Source organism: Gopherus flavomarginatus, chromosome 21 (assembly GCF_025201925.1).
Source record: "Gopherus flavomarginatus isolate rGopFla2 chromosome 21, rGopFla2.mat.asm, whole genome shotgun sequence".
In the NCBI taxonomy this organism is placed as follows: domain Eukaryota; kingdom Metazoa; phylum Chordata; order Testudines; family Testudinidae; genus Gopherus; species Gopherus flavomarginatus.
In genome coordinates, this window is record NC_066637.1 from 9,920,012 (window position 1) to 9,936,863 (window position 16,852).

Below are 16,852 nucleotides of genomic sequence, written 5' to 3' on the forward strand. Positions count from 1 at the left end.
GATCACTTGATGATTACCTGTTCTGTACATTTCCTCTGGGGCATCTGGCACTGGCCACAGTCTGAAGACAGGATACTGAGCTAGATGGACCTTTGGTCTGACTCAGTATAGCTGTTCCTGTGTTCTTAAGTATTTCTATTAGAATTTATTTTCTAGATTTTTTTTTCTCCCTTCCAGCTCCAGCCATTGGTCAGTTTCCATCTCCATTTCTGCCCCCACTCCCCAAATCACATCACAATTTTCCTCCTCCTTCCTCTCAGTCATGCACAATGAGGCTGCTTTGAAAAAACTGTCTCAATACAAAAAGAGCTGAGACTGGAGTAACGTGTTGCTCCACATTCGGTGATGGCCCGAGTTGCCTATTAAACCCATCTTGGCTTCCATTTTCCCATATACTTTTCTCTATAGGTATTGCCTTTCCTTACTACTTCAATACACCTTTAAATCAGGAGCAACACCTTCCTCTGTGCTTTTTAACACTGTATTTCAGAGCAATCTTGCAGAAAGCCTGGTAGGAAGGGGAGGTAAACTTTGGGGGAGGGGGGAGAGACTGCCCCACCGTCAAGAGATGTTGAGTTTCTGAGCTGTAAGAGTGAGGCAGAGTCGGCGGACAGTGGATGGTGGAGCACTACATATTGATCCCATAGATACATGAGAAAGTGAAGAGTCTTGATGGGAAGTGCAAAAGGGGGTTTGGAGCAAAGTGGTTAAAAACACTAATTCAGTATTTTTTTTATGAAAACCACCCAAGTTTTCCACCCTTTTTAAAAAACATATTTGTTTGTTACAGGGTTTTTGACATAATTCATATTTGTACAGCACCTTGAAGAAGAGTGCAGCAGGAGCTAAATGAGTGCTAAGTACTCTGATTATAATTATTATTGTAAAGTAGCATTAGGAAATCCTTTGGCTTGATGGTGGTTCAGCAGCCACTGCTGACAGACAACACCGATATGTTTGGTGAAATGGTTGCCATGGCTATTGACCAGACAGACACAAGGTCTCCTAATGCTATTTTATAATCTGAGTTCCCCCCATTGTAATTTATTAGGTTCTATGGTATCCTGCTACAAAGTGTTAACAGGGGGCTATAAATAACCAAGGAAGCACTAGGAACGAGCATGTTAATGTTTGCATATGTGTTACTTGTAGGTCCCATATTTTATCCCAAGAAACAAATACCATGACAAGATACACAAAGCCATTATGCTCTGACTAACAGAGCTCAGATGGCATGTTTATCAAAGTGATGATAATGCCATTATGATGCTGTAGTTAAGGTTATGCATCAGGGTTTCTATTATCAAGGGATTATAGTTTGGCAGGGAAAATTTGCTGCTGCATGCTGAAATTCAGCACCCTAGGGTTTAACCTAGGATTGAGGATTTTGTTGATTTTTTTCTTTTTGTTTGCTCTTTGTTAACTGCCTAAATCCAAATTAGGTTTGGCTGTGTGGGTTCTAAAAACATGCAATAAAATTAAAATTTAAAAAATTGCAAAATAAATTAAACCCTATGTCTAGTCCATTTTAAAGTCACAAATTTTAACCTGTATGATGGAAAGGCCAGATTCTCACAGAAAACATTAACTTTCTCACACACGCCTACTGATCCCATTCAGAAGTGATTTTTCAGTCAGTTTTGTGTCTCTTTTGTTCCCACAACTCAGAAAACGACCAAATCCTGAGTGTTGTTTACACTTATGGAGGATTCCTCCCAGATATTTGTGTGATTATATATATATATAAAAAAAACAAAAACACCTTGAAATGCCAAAAAGTATATGAAAGAACTGGTAAAAGGATTTTTCCTCAAACTTTACGGAATATTTCCACTCTTGACCACGCACAGAAAGTTTCTGCCTGTGAAAACAGGGGTTATAATGGAAGTCCCAGTGTGGCAGTTTTTGCTATCACAAATGCTATAATACATTTACAGTATGTTTTTAAGAAGTCTAAGATCTTCCAAGCCTTTGCCAACTGAAGTTGTCATCTTCCCCATTAAATATGCCCCAATAGGTTTCACAATAACATGCAGTCAAAAGTTTTACATTGTTCCAACAGTTAACGGCACAAAGTAAAATTCACAAATGAAAAGCATCTTAATTCTGAAATAGAAATTTTACAGGATGAAAAGTTACACCAGTTGCTTTGCCTAGCTGGAAAAATAAATGAAACTTACTTGCATTTGCAAAAACCAGTTAGTGTACAAAACACATTTCTGGACTGCCCAAAACAATTACTATTTTTTAGCATGCAGACGTCATATATGTACCTTGGCTGAAATTCAGTACACTGAGTACATTTTATTAAAAGCTTGGCTGTATTTTTACATAACTTAATGTGTATATGTTAAAAATAAAGACATTTGCTGATAAAACAGAATGGAATTGAATATACTCTACAAATAGGGGTACTCTTGGCAGTATTTCCTTAGAGGGCTACTTATGGTTGGTTACTAGGCCTAAGATGTCAGTTATCCCACACTGAAGTTCGTAGCTTGCCGTTTTCAAGTACATAATATTTTTCATCCAATGAAACCTTATTGCAACAGAAAAATAACTATCTTCTCTAGCACTTTTCATCTTGAAGGACTACAACACACTTTATAAACTCAGGGCCAAATCCTGCTCAAGTAAGAAGTCTCATTAAAGACCAAATGGATCTCTTGAGTAAGAAGGGGGATCTGGTTCTGAAACACACATCCAGGCTAGACACAGAATCAACCTAACTACCACAGAAATGCAGCACATCTGTTTAGCCCTAAACTGACTAGCTCCCTGAAGGCTCTCATGTGGCAAGAGGTGAACTGCCTAGATATCTGGGGGCCACTAAGGGCAGTGCAGGTATGTCTGTGGGAACTGGAAGGCAAGATCTCTTGGGAACATTTGTTTGCAGTCACTCATGATTGGCATTTCCATGGCCAAGCCAGTATACTCTTCCCACTCCCCAGCTAGCCCTACTGCTCAGCATCTAGGACATAGCAGGATGTGAGAGCTCAGAGCATCAGCAGCTGGGGGCAGAGACTTCCTGGCATGGAGCCCACCGAGGCTGTATGATGCAGAAGCAGATGGAGAAAGAGACTCTGTTCAGGGTTTGAAAATACCCCACTTTGGGAGCAGCAGCAAGGAAAGTTCACTTTGAAGAGGAGATGGAACTATGAAGGAGATGAGACAGGCCTTGGGATGACGGTGGGGCCCAGCGTTTCAGCATATAAAAGCAACGCTGCACAGCAGATTAGGACAGGAAGTGAACACCACATCCCAACTGAAACTCACATGGAACTCTTACAAGGGCAGTCCTTCAGGAGCAAAAAACCCCCCAAAACCCCAAAACCTGTCAAGAAAAATTCACGTTCAAGCCTCTGCAGTGCCCCTGTAATATGCCCCAATGCTGGGAGGACAGGATATGCTTCAACCTCATCTGAACTTCCTTTGTTTTATTGTTTCCTGTCAGAACCATATCTCCGTTTAATGTTTTTTACATTTAATTTTGAGGTAGCTAGCAATTCTAACCTTAGCATTAGATACTCGGCCTCCTGTTTGTTATATGAGCTCCCAGCAAGCTTGCAAAAATCCACCCAGTAGGGAAACTGACTTAGTAAAACAGCTTCGGAAGCCTCTGAGGACCCTCATGCTCTGTTCCACAGCCCATGGTACTGGAGCAGATTTACTTGCAGTTCTCAGACTAGCCAACAGCAGTGGCAGTAGATCTTTGGGGAAATGTCTGCCACTCCACTGTCCCCTCGTTTCCCTGCACTTTTATCATCCCCCTCCCAAAGATGTGTTCTGAGGTCTGTCAGCCCCAGTTCCTGCGCACACTGCACATACGAATGTCAACCTGCATGCCCACCAGCTGGAACTTTCCTCTTTTAAAGATGCTGTTCTAAGTCCAAAGGCTCGACTCTGAGGAGCTTTATTTCTCTTTTCTGATGTACCTTTGACAGAGACCCAATAGGCCTATGAAAGCTGGGACCTGGATTTAATGGGGCTTGTACACTAGAGATCAAGTAACTGGCTAAAAAAGTCCAGAGCTGTATTGCACATCTTTGTTATTAGAGACCTTTTTCGTAGTGTGGCTCTGTTTAGATCAATGGTTCTCAACCAGGTGTACGAGTACCCCTAGGGGTATGCAGAAGTCTTCCAGGGGATACTAGATATTGACCTATTTTTACAACCGGCTACATAAAAAACACTAGTGAAGTCAGTACAAACTAAAATTTCATACAATGACTTGTTTATACTGCTCTGTATACGATACACTGAAATGTAAGTATAATATTTATATTCCAGTGGGTTTATTTTATATGGTAAAAATGAAAAAGTAAGCCATTTTTCAGTAATAGTGTGCTGTGTCGCTTTGGTATTTTTAGGGCTGATTTTGTGAGCAAGTGGTTTTTAAGTGAGGTGAAACGTGGTCTGCATGACAAGTCAGACTTGGGGGTCTCGAAAGGTTGAGAGCAACTGGTTTAGATGACCATGGTCACTACACAAAAGTTCTTCTATTATTTCTGGTCTTCAAAAGGCATTGCCACAGAGTGACGATAAGAAAATATGCTTCACTGTTTTTGTAAGTAAAATGAGCACTGGCTAGTTAAGAAGCTGAAGCAGGAACAGACAGATCAAAACTGCCAGCTATCTACCTGGTGCCAGTTGCTGTGCCTCAGTTCCAAACCAGAATTAAAATAATCTGACACTAATTGCAGAACTGTAACTTGGATTAAAACAGTGGTTCTCAATTTTTGTACTTGTTACCCCTTTCACATAGCAAGCCTCTGAGTGTGACCCCCTCCTTACTTTTTTATATATTTAACACCATTATAAACTCTGGAGGCAAAGCAGGGTTTGGGGTGGAGGCTGACAGCTTACGACCCCTCATGTAATAACCTCATGACACTGGAGGGGTCCTGACCCCCAGTTCGAGAACCCCTGGATTAAGACATTTTTCTTCTCTCATATTATAACAGCCTCTGTAGTTAAAGCACTGCACATCCATCCATTTATTAAGCTTGTGTATTAGTAGTTTGTAACTAGGTCATGAAAAAGTTCATAAGGTCCCAGTTCACTAGTTTTTGTTGTTGTTGTTGGGTTGATTTTTTTGGGGGGGAGGGGGGAGAAGGAAAGGATAATTAAAAATACTTCGCTTTTTCTACTCCCTCCATCTGAAACATTTGTATCAGTTTAGGCCTTATTTTCATTTTGCAGAGTGTAGATCAACAGAGAAGGGTTGAATTCAACCCTGGTGTGAATGGGGCTTCTCCAGTGATTTCTTCTCTTGATTGATTTAAATGAAGACACACTTATTACTCCAGGGTAGAATTTGGCCCCTATGCCTTTGTGGTATACTAATAAAATAAAAGTGGTTTTCACTGACGCATACAAATTTCCTGAACATATGTAGCAATTAAAATATACATATAACATTTTGATGGTTTTGCATTACAGACTGGTCTCTATTAGGAGACATTAAAAGTTTTCCAAGGATACAAACAACATCTCCAAAGCACCCTCAGTGTCACCCTGATAACTCTAGAAAACACAAAATGAAGAACAAGAAATCTATTGCAGGGTCTAAAGATGCTAAACAATCCAGCTTCCACTCCCAAAAGCATTAATTTTCCAGGAATTTTTTTTTTTAAAAACACAAAGAAATAAACCATACCTCAAACACCATAGGGATTCATGTCACAAATATTATACATAAACAAAGAGGTGCACACCTTCCCTCTAGAGTCTACCTATTCTATATATCTGTAGCCATATACACAAACTATATACCATGTACACAGACATTAAGCGGACTCCCTCCCTCAAGGGAATGCCAAAGGATCTTGGGATGGTAATGAGCCCCCTCCATGGTGTTGTACTGCTAAGCTTTTGTTTGGAACAATAGATCTCCCATGATACCTCTCGACTACTGAAAATATTGGTATTAAGTGAGCATGAGCACAGCTGTGTGTAAATTACATACATAAACACATTAGATTTGTATATTTATACTGAATGCAAACACATTAATAGCACATTTGCATACACAGTTGGCTAAATGAGACTGCATGCAGAGTGGGATTTCTAGTTTCAAACCCATTTAATTTTTTTTAAATAAAAGTATTTAAGATGCTATTTAAGAGGTCAAACTGGTTTAACCATCCCTTCTCCCCTTCCCTCCTCTAGCGCTATGCCTGAAATGCTGTTCTTGTCACTGCTTCATTCACCTACCATCCTGCCCAGATTATACTGTAATTACAATGGAGAAAGCTCCACATTTTAGCAGAAGAACCTGAAGTGGGGCATTTTGCTAAACGTTATCCAAACTTCATTATGTTTATTTTATTGGAGATGGGTTATGGGGAGAGGGTTTTAGCTCAGGCACACAAAAAAACTACTTCTCAAATGCCAGTTGATAAAACTCCTCTTTTCTTCCCCTCTCTCCTATGTACTGTGAAGGATCAATTGAAAAATCAGTTTGAGACAGAACATGATATTGAAGGTGACACAATGGCTACAAGGCTTTTCCAAGGCTGGTGAAGAAGAGAATGATTCTGTCATGCCCGGGGGCTTAGGGCTATCAGGCTGCTGCTTGCTAACCTTACGTGCTAACCAACTCCAGCTTTATTTTTCCACCAGTATTTTAGGAGGGCTGTTTTTATAAAGAGAGAGATTTCACCATTCAGATTCACGCAAAGCAGTTTTCAAATCTTTTATTCATTTCCTACTTAGTACCGGTTTTCTGCGTGAAATCCTAGACAAGAACATCATTCCAAAATCAATTATCCCTAAATGAAGAGCATTTATTTTGCTCTAATTGCGGCCCCTCGTTACTGACTCTGGGTGTTTTCATCACACCTCCCCAGACAATGCTCTCAAGCCAGCCTCTCTCTTGCCTTCACGTTTCATGTCAGCTCCTGTTAAAAGGTCCATTCCTGCCTCACAGCCCTACCGATAAATCATCCACCAACCTGCTCTTGGAAATGCACTGGCCACGGTGTGATTGCTCCAGCCCTGGGTTGCCAAGCAACCAACACAAGAGGGAAGTCTGAGAACTGCTGACAAATAGCCAAGTGGCTGAAACAACAGACTTCTCTCTGTCAAAAAATGTGTTTCAGAGAAGTGCCTCCCCCGCCTCTGCTCTGTGCTCAACACTGCATGATTGTAAAATCAAAATCAAAAGGCTATTGTAATGAACACACACGTCCTGCTCAATTACTAATTGTTAAGGAGCTGTGGGGAGGCTGCGATCACAGGGTGTATGGCAACAGAAATGTGATCTGGTAAACGAGATAAAGTCAACAGCATGCCGAGAAACCTGATCTAAGAGCAGCCTGCAGTGGCACATCAGAAGCTGATGCATAGATCAAAAAAGGCTGGGTAATAAAGCAGCAGCAGGAGAAAAAAAATAAATGAAGATGCTGACTTTCGAGAGCTGAAGGAAAGCAAAGGACATTTGATAAGCAACTCTGGCTCTTTAGAAACATAATTTGTGGATTGCCACAAGCATCACTATCCATCCTCACATTACTGCAGTTGCCTGGCCCTATGTCGCAGGAACAAGATGAAGAGGCCAGGAGGGAAGGGCATGTTTGTCTGAAGGCTGCTTTTGTCTGCCATCTATTTTCCCTCAAACTGAATTAGCTGAAAAAACCTATTTTTCTTTCCAAGCCTTTGCTAGAGTGATCACCCCCTGGTGGTTAAGCACTGTACCATCAGGTTTCAGAAGGGGATCTGTGCTGAAGACAGCAACAGGTCCTGCACTGAGAAGAGGCTGAAAATGCAAAAATCCCTCAGGTTATTTGATATCTCTCTGCTGTATACAGCGGTATGAAAAGAGTATCCTTATCAAACACACATGGGGAACCGTTTCAATTTGGTACTTCAAGTGAATCATTTCCACCCAAAAAAGGACATGGACTCTACTGTCTCATCCGTATTATTTAGATTTATATTTAAGTGATCACAATGGGCTCGTGCCTGAACAAGGAATAAAAATGAAGATCCCTGCTCAGAGAAATTAATGCACAGGATGGACACACTGAGACATTAAAGCACAGGGGAACTAAGGCTACATTTTATTGCCAAAAACAGCGTGTGTGGGGGGCAGGATTATTTTCATTACAATGGGTTAACTAATGTACACTGTAAAAAACCACCTTTTTGGGTAGAGAAAGCATAGTCTGAGCAATGTGCGTGTATCTGTTTTTGGGAGTATCTCATTTTCAACAGTATTCTAAGAGTTTAAAAAAACAACAAAAAAACAGAGGCCTGGAATGTTTGTGACCCAGAAACGCAGAACAAACAATTTACTGCTGCCAAGAGGCAGTACAACAACAAAGCTGTTGATTATAGTTCACATTAGATTTTCCTGTGCAGGAACAGATTCACTCCTGATTGTGGCTTGTTTTAAACCACCTTTAAAAATGAAGCTATCAGATAAAGTGCCTTCTGACATGTTAAACCTAAACCAAAACTTAAAAAAACCCTTAACACTCCACCCCTGCACTTTCCCTCAGTGTACCTGCTACCTTTCAAACTGGAGAAATGGTCTGGAAATACTACTCTCTGATACAATTGGCACTCATAAAAATCAGGCATGCCAAACACTCCTAACTGTGAACTGACAAAACAGAAATCCTAATACTCCATTAAATACTAGCTCCTTTTTGTTTGTTAGTTTTAGATTCACATAAATTGGGTATGTTCACATATGTCAAATTGGTTTTGGTCCTTAAGACTCGTGCTTCCAACGGTTAGTTAACTCTGCAAAGGAAGGAAATAATCAAGGGGAAATTCTAAATATAGAAATAGGGAAATATAAGAAATGAATTAAACCGGAACAGGAGCTCTTCCGCAAGGTATGAACAGTAACACCATTAGGCATCCTTTTTCCCCCAAGGAAGATCCCCCTCTGTGTAACTCAGCCAAGTTCTGAGATCTCCCTCCCTTTCTTTCACCCACTCAACCTCCAAGTTCTTGCATCACAGCCAACAATGATTTCAGAGAGGCTTAAGGTTATGACTTTTTCCTTTGGAGGACCTCAATGCCAGAAAGCACGGCCACCTTCCACAGGGCTAAGGATGCCCTATGTGCATTGTTACCGATCTTAGATATAAAACCAAAAGCAAATAAAAGACATTTTCATAGCTTCTCCCTCCATGATTTTAATTTCCTTTCTTTTTTTTTTTTGAACTAAAGAATTTTATGGTATAAACTAAAGAACAACACACTGCCCACAAACACACAAAACTACAGAGCTCCATTAAATCACAGATACTAAAGTGCCTCATTCTGGTCCCAAGTAATAACACAGGTGAGTGAGCACAGACAGACACTTTTTCCCTCTTACCTCTCCCTGCAACCTATAAGTAATAGTTCAGGAAGACCAGAGCATCAGGTTAATTACCAACTTGCAGACTGCTCAAATCACTAATTGGGTTCTTTACTTAAGCACCAGAACAATATTTTCATTTTTCTCCCCTCTCATACAAGATTTATCCCTTCACTATCCAAAACATATTGAGTTCTTAAATGCACATCAATTTATTTAAGTAACACTGCAAAGGAAATCTGAAGTTTCTCTTTTGTCAAACATTTTTTTTAAGTCGCTCAATTTGAAACATTACACACAAAAAAGCTGCATTCAGACTTCTTGAAATATGCTCTGTGATCCTTTCAGGACTCAGATAGTATTTCTAATGGAAGCTCCCTACTGCAGAAATACTGTTCCACTGGGGTTTGGACCATTATCGTCAATTACTCTTTAGACTATTGCCACCTCTAAAGAGTGACTTTTTGCAGTTGATATAGGGGAAACAAACAAAAAAGCCTCAAGAGCTCCTCTGCTTTAGAGTAAAGGACAAATCCAAGAATAATTAGACACAATGTTGGCAAGAATCCCAAAGGAAATCATACAAATTGAGATGCAGATCTCTTTTCTATGGATGACTTGTCAAAGTAAATAACCCACTGCACCTGGTTTGAGTTCAAGCTTTTGACTGCAAACTAAGGGTTAGAAGAGGATGACTTACAACACCTGTGACAACTTTTATAAGGGACACACATCTCTCAGTTGTCTCTCAATGGGAGACCATTCCTCATTTCAAACACAAGTTCTCTCCCTCCCACATAATTCTACGGGTTCTTAGTGCTAATGTTCATTATTCACAAGAGAAATATTGTGCCATGAAAATGTTATTTTTGGAGGAGGGACGGTCTTGTGGTTAAGACACAAAACAGTCAGATCTAGATTCTGCTCCTGTACTGTCCCAAGACTGGAAAACTTTGGCTCAGGGGCCTCCATTTTTGATACCCAATTTTGGAAACCTTGAGCTGGCAAGTGTTCCCATTGACTTTGACAGAAGTTATAGATACTCAGCACTTTAGAAAATCGGGTACAAGGCATATGAAATGGACACCCAAAAATAAAAACTTCCCCAAAATGACACTTTGAAAGCTTGGTCTATAGAGCCTGAGTACCACAGGGTGAGGCTCAAGATCAGCACCCCCACCACTGATGCTCTGGTTATCTGAAGTATAAACACATGCTCAGTGGTTAAAAAGTCCAAGGGACCGGATGGCTCAGGAGATTGATAACCGAATACAGAGCACCACAAAACAGTTCAAATACAGCCATGGCCAGCAGTGGCCAAAATCATTACCATCTTCTAGCTACTTAATGGCTGATGGATAACGAACTGGAGGTCTCAGCCCATTTCCCAGTGGAGAGGAAGACATCACAACTGGTGCTAGCGTTGATAGTCCTAGCAAAGAGGTCAAGGATCTGAATAGGCCATGAAGACTGTACTATATCTCCCTCCAGAACCAGCATGGGGCAGGGTGGGCAACTTGCACTGGTGCTGCTACCACCCTTGCTGCACCTGTTAGGCTTTGTACACTGAGACCAAGATGTATTAAAAGTGATTCTCAGTGCCTTGATTTTGGATGCCCAACTTGAAACACCCTAAAGCGGGGTTCTCAGCTTTTTTCTTTCTGAGGCCCCCTCCCCAACATGCTATAAAAACTCCATGGCCCACCTGTGCCACAACTGTTTTTCTGCATATAAAAGCCAAGGCCAGCGTTAGGTGGTAGCATGCAGGGCAATTGCCTGGAACCCATGCCACAGGGTAGTGATCAACGGCTTGATGTCTAGTTGGCAGCTGTTATCAAGCGGAGTGCCCCAGGGGTCAGTCCTGGGGCCGGTTTTGTTCAACATCTTTATTAGTGATCTGGATGATGGGATGGACTGTACTCTCAGCATGTTCACAGATGACACTAAGCTGGGCAGGGGGGCGAGGTGGATACGCTGGAGGGTAGGGACTGAGCCCAGAGTGACCTAGACAAATTGGGAGGATTGGGCCCAAAGAAATCTGATGAGGTTCAACAAGGATAAGTGCAGAGTCCTGCACTTAGGAAGGAAGAATCCCAGGCACTGTTACAGGCTGGGGACAAACTGGCTAAGCAGCTGTTCTACAGAGAAGGACCTGGGGATAACAGTGGACGAGCAGCTGGATATGAGTCAGCAGTGTGCCCTTGTTGCCAAGAAAGCCAACAGCATATTGGGCTGTAGTAGTAAGAGCATTGCCAGCAGATTGAGGGAAGTGATTATTCTCCTCTATTCGGCACTGGTGAGGCCACACCTGGAGTACTGCGTCCAGTTTTGGTTCCTCCACTACAGAAGGGATGTGGACAAATTAGAGAGAGTCCAGCGGAGGGCAACAAAAATTATTAGGGGACTCGGGCACACGACTTATGAGGAAAGGCTGAGGGAACTGGGGTTATTTAGTCTGCAGAAGAAAAGAGTGAAGGGGGATTTGATAGCAGCCGTCAACTACCTGAAGGGGGATTTCAGAGAGGATGGAGCTAGGCTATTCTCAGTGATGGCAGATGACAGCACAAGGAGCAATGATCTCAAGTTGCAGTGCGGGAGGTTTAAACTGGATTTTAGGAAACACTATTTCACTGAGAGGGTAGTGAAGCACTGGAATGGGTTACCAAGGGAGGGCGTGGAATCTCCATCCTTAGAGGTTTTTAAGGCCCAGCCTGGCTGGGATGATTTAGTTGGTGGTGGTCTTGCCTTGAGCAGGGGATTGGACTACACTCGATGACTTCCTGAGGTCTCTTCCAACCCTAATATTCTATGATTCTAGGGGCCCCCACAAAGCTAAGTTGCTCAAGCTTCGGCTTCAGCCCCATGTGATGGGGCTTTGGCTTTATGCCCTGTGCCCCAGCAAGTCTAATGCTGGCCCTGCTTGGTTGACCCCTGAAACCTATTTGTGGCCCCCCAGGGAGCTTCTGGTTGAGAAGCACTGCCTTAAAGGATTAGGAGGTGCTGTGCACCCACTGTCTGGGAGAAAAAGGCCCCTTTAAAGAGGTCTCAAGATGGGCACCTAAAAATGGAGGTGCCCAAGAATCACTAGTCACTTAAAAATCTCAGCCTGAAGGATTCGGCTCTAGCACTATCCATGCCACAGCTAGTACGAGCAATACATTTATCCCAATTTTGAAAGAGCCCATAGGCCCAAACCACAAAGGTAGCCTTCTCCTTAACTTTAGGGGAGGAGTGGAGAACTTCTCACTCCGGAGAGCAACAGTTCTTTCAGGACTTGAAACTCGGAGCTGCAGTTTAAAACCTCTCTTCCAAGTCCCGTTTAAATCTGGATCAGAGACAATTCGGGTACTTTAATAAACAGACGGAACACGGATATTCCCCCTGCTCTGGGAGCTTAATCCTGCCACTGAATTCGTTGTATGCAGTGTTGCTGTAGTTGTGTTGGTCCCAAGATATTAGAGAGACAAGGTGGGTGAGGTCATATCTTTCCTGGGACCAACTTCTGTTGGTGAGGGAAACAAGCTTTTGAACTTGTACAGAGCTCTTCCTCAGGTCACTGAATTCTTTTGACAGTTTTGCTAGACTTCAAACACGAGCAGGACTGGTGCCCAAAGGCACCAGAGCCACAAGCAGGGTGGATACAACCAAGGTGGATAGAATTATCTAGCAAAACCAATTCTTACCAGTATGTCTCGTCCCATGAGGATTCGAGTTCTCATGTGGGCTTAACATGGCACAGTGAGAAAGCCACGCCATGGCCCCCTTCATTCCATTATACTTTTGTTGGAAGCATTTAAGATCTCAGCAAAGTAACTGATATAATCCTGCAACACAGCCATCCAATTACCAAGGATGAAGTTGGCTCACTCAGTGAGCTTGGCAGTAATGTATAAAAGAAGTTTTAAAACAGCAGATGATTCATAAGTTCCCCGTTCTTTTGTGTAAGGGCCTCTGAATAAAAACATCTCGTTTAGGGAAAACTGTGCCAAATTTGAAAAGGTCACCCACGAATAAGAGGAGAAAAAGGAGTAACAATGAAAGAATAAGCAAGTCATCTAGCGCAGAAAGGGAGTATCAGCAGATGGGGCTTAAAAAGCCAATGTGCTTGCTTTTTTGGGGTGGGGACTGAAAATGCCTGCCCAGATATGGACGATATTGTCCAGTTCTGTACCAGAGAGAAATTCATTTCTAAAATATGTACCAAATGAAGCAATATGCACCCCCCCTCCTGGTTTATAATAAAAGGAATGTTTGATCTGAGTGCCTGAAATTATTCCAACTCAGTGGAGGGTAATATGGTGTCATGCTTATTGGTGCCTCTAAATGCATGAGCTACTGCCTGATCAATCTCCCAGCGTAGCCTAAAAGCTAAATAAATCTAAGAAGATACTTTGAATATATGGTAGAGTGGAGATAGAGGGGGAAGAGGAAGAGAAAGCATGCGATGGATCAGGCACAAATGGAAGGACAGCAGGGTGAGATATCAAGAGGCCAACAAATGCTGAAGTGAAACCACACAATTCCAGGCGCTGTGTGCACGTTGGGTCTATACCACAATATATGCAAAACCACAATGGTATGAAAATACAAAAGAAGTGTTGGACAAGGAGCAGCAGCGTTTAGTTCAGCTTTCACAAGTGCTGGTCAAGAAAATGCCTTCTGTTACACAATAGCAGACAAGAAGGGAGGAAAAACAAACTTAACTGTATATATATGTATATAGCCACAGAAACCCCCACAGGGACACAGACAATATTACTTCGTTGCCCAGCAATAAATATTCTCTTAAGGAAGCATTTTCTCATCCTCAAATTTAAAGGAAATTTGATTCAATGATCAATCAGACCCCCTCACATCTGCCCAGATGTTAAGTCATTTACATGATCCTGAACTCTTAGGATTCTACTTAGGTAACTACTCAAGATAGTTAAGTCCCAGGCAGACTGTGAAGAGCTACAAAAGGATCTCACAAAACTGGGTGACTGGACAACAATATGACAGATTAAATTCAATGTTGATAAATGCAAAGTAATGCACATTGGAAAATAATCCTAATAATACATATACAATGATGGGGTCTAAATTAGCTATTACCACTCAAGAAAGATCTTGGAATCACTGTGGACAGTTCTCTGAAATCATTCACTCAATGTGCAGCGGCAGTCAAAAAAGCGAACAGAATGTTGGGAATCATCAAGAAAGGGATAGATAATAAGATAGAAAATATCATATTGCCTCTGTATAAATCCATGGTACGTCCACACCTTGAATACCGTGTGCAGATGTGGTCGCCCCTCTCAAAAAAGATATATTGGAATTGGAAAAGGTTCAGAAAAGGGCAACAGAAATGGTTAGGGGTATGAAACAGTTTCTGTATGAGGAGAGATTAATAAGAGTGGGACTTTTCAGTGTGGAAAAGAGGTGACTAAGGGGGGGATATGATAGAGGTCTATAAAAGTATTTTTTCACGCAAGGCACTGTCAATCTCAAACTCCTTGCCAGAGGGTGTTGAAGGCCAATACTATAACACGGTTCAAAACGGAGATAGGTCCACCGATGGCTATTATCCAGGATGGGCAGGAATGGCATCTCTAGCCTCTGTTTGCCAGAAGCTGGGATTGGGTGACAGGGCATGGATTACTTGATGATAACCTGTCTGTTCATTCCCTTTGGGACACCTGCCATTGGCCACTGTCAGAGGACAGGATACTGAGCCTGATGGACCTTTGGTCTGACCCAGTATGACCGTTCTTATGTTCTTAGGACCTGACCCTGTGAGGTGCAAGCACTCAACACCAAATGACATCAACACGAGTGGAGGGTGCTCCATGCCTCTCGGGATCAAACTGCTATGCTGTCTACTAAAATTCTTTTTATGATAGGATTGTAATTAGCTTTACAGGCTCTGTTATCCTTCTAACTAATTAGGAACTTTAGATGGATAAAAACATGATTAATATTTAGGTTCTACATGTCTATTGCAGAAGAAGCCTATTACCAACCGAGTGACACCTCCACAAACTTAAACTAAATAATGGCTCCCATAGAAGATTTAGAGCCACTGACAGAATGGCAAGTGATTTAAGTAACAAAGCTGAGCAACCAATGATGGATCATGGTTTTTCACCCGCTCTGTTACAGCCTGTAATAGAACAAATGATCATTTTTCAGCTTAATTGAATATGGTCGCCCCATTTATGCACAAAAAAGACAAAGCTATATAATTTGCTTCATTAAAATGCATTTTTATGTCATCTCAAAGATTAAAAGAATTGCTGCTGTTGATGGGGAAGATTAGAAAAATAAAATTTATCATGCAAGCAGAAGTTGGAAATGAGGTGTATCTTGGCATTCATGCTGCTTATATTTGTGCAAAAAAAAAAAAAAAGTCCTCAGAGCTAAAGTGCACAAAGCATCCATGCTGTGACAGTAATCACAGTTCCTTAAGCAAGAACTATGTCACTATACCAATTTGAAAAAGCATTTTGTCATTTTCCGGTGCAGCAGCTATCAGTCTGTATTAAATAAGCCACAGACAAGATGTCAGGCAGGACCACAAGCAATTCCAGTGACAATAGACAAAGCTGCTTTCTTCTTTCTTTTCTTTTCTTTTTTTTTTTTTGGTATAACCATTAGAAAATTGTAACACTAGTTAAAAACATGTCTCTCTGAACATTAAAAACAAAGCTCTGAGCTAGAGGAATGTGCTGTAATTCAAAACAGCCTTTATTATAATGGGCCTCACAGAGATGGCAAATAGCCCTTCGCTAATCCAGACTCATATCCAGGCAGTTGCATCCTCTACAAGCCAGTTAAGGAGTCAATTTTCTTTCTTCAAATTTCTAGCTGTTTATACGTTCTCTCTGAGAGGCCAGACTACAGAAACGTTACTTCCCAAATAATTTTTGTCCTTTGCTATTTGGCAAAAATGGATCTATTCCCTTCCATGTCTCTAATGGGACCAAGGACGCAATTTGGTTTCGCATTTCTACATGGAGCCCCATTTATCTCCATAGAATCAGCACTGCTCTGGCAACAGATCTTTATCAACCACTGCTGTAGCACCATGGGGGTGGCGGGGCTCAAAATTTTTTGTTCAAATTACAAAAAAGTAGGTACTCATTGTGGAGTGAGATCCACATCCATTTTCTGAATAAATTGCTCTACCTTTTCTCATCCATTCTCATTTCACATATGGCTTAATCCTGCCAGGCAGTGAGCATCCTTCACTCACTGTTTTCACTAGGAGCGGATGCTCAGCACTTGACAGTGTTGTGGCTCCTATGCAGCATAAAAACAACTAACCCCGTTTATTGCCCAAAATGCCTTTGGAGAGCTGTTCCAGACAAAAGCCACCACTCCAGAAACATCGAAACTAAACAGGAGTGAGCTATGCACTGCAACAAGCTCCCAGGCAGCATTACTGTACTGCATGTATCCATAGTAATACATGATTATTAACCACGAGAGCTCCAGGCCCAGATTTTTAAAGGCATTTAGGTGCTGCTGCGCTCAGCACTCAGGAACCTAAAT

At 41.7% G+C, this 16,852-nt stretch overlaps 1 protein-coding gene across 6 annotated transcripts in view; it reads right to left on the reverse strand.

Moving 5' to 3' along the window:
- RERE (arginine-glutamic acid dipeptide repeats) overlaps positions 1-16,852 on the reverse strand; it is a 402,343-nt gene that overhangs the window by 82,037 nt on the left and 303,454 nt on the right. The window lies entirely within an intron of this gene.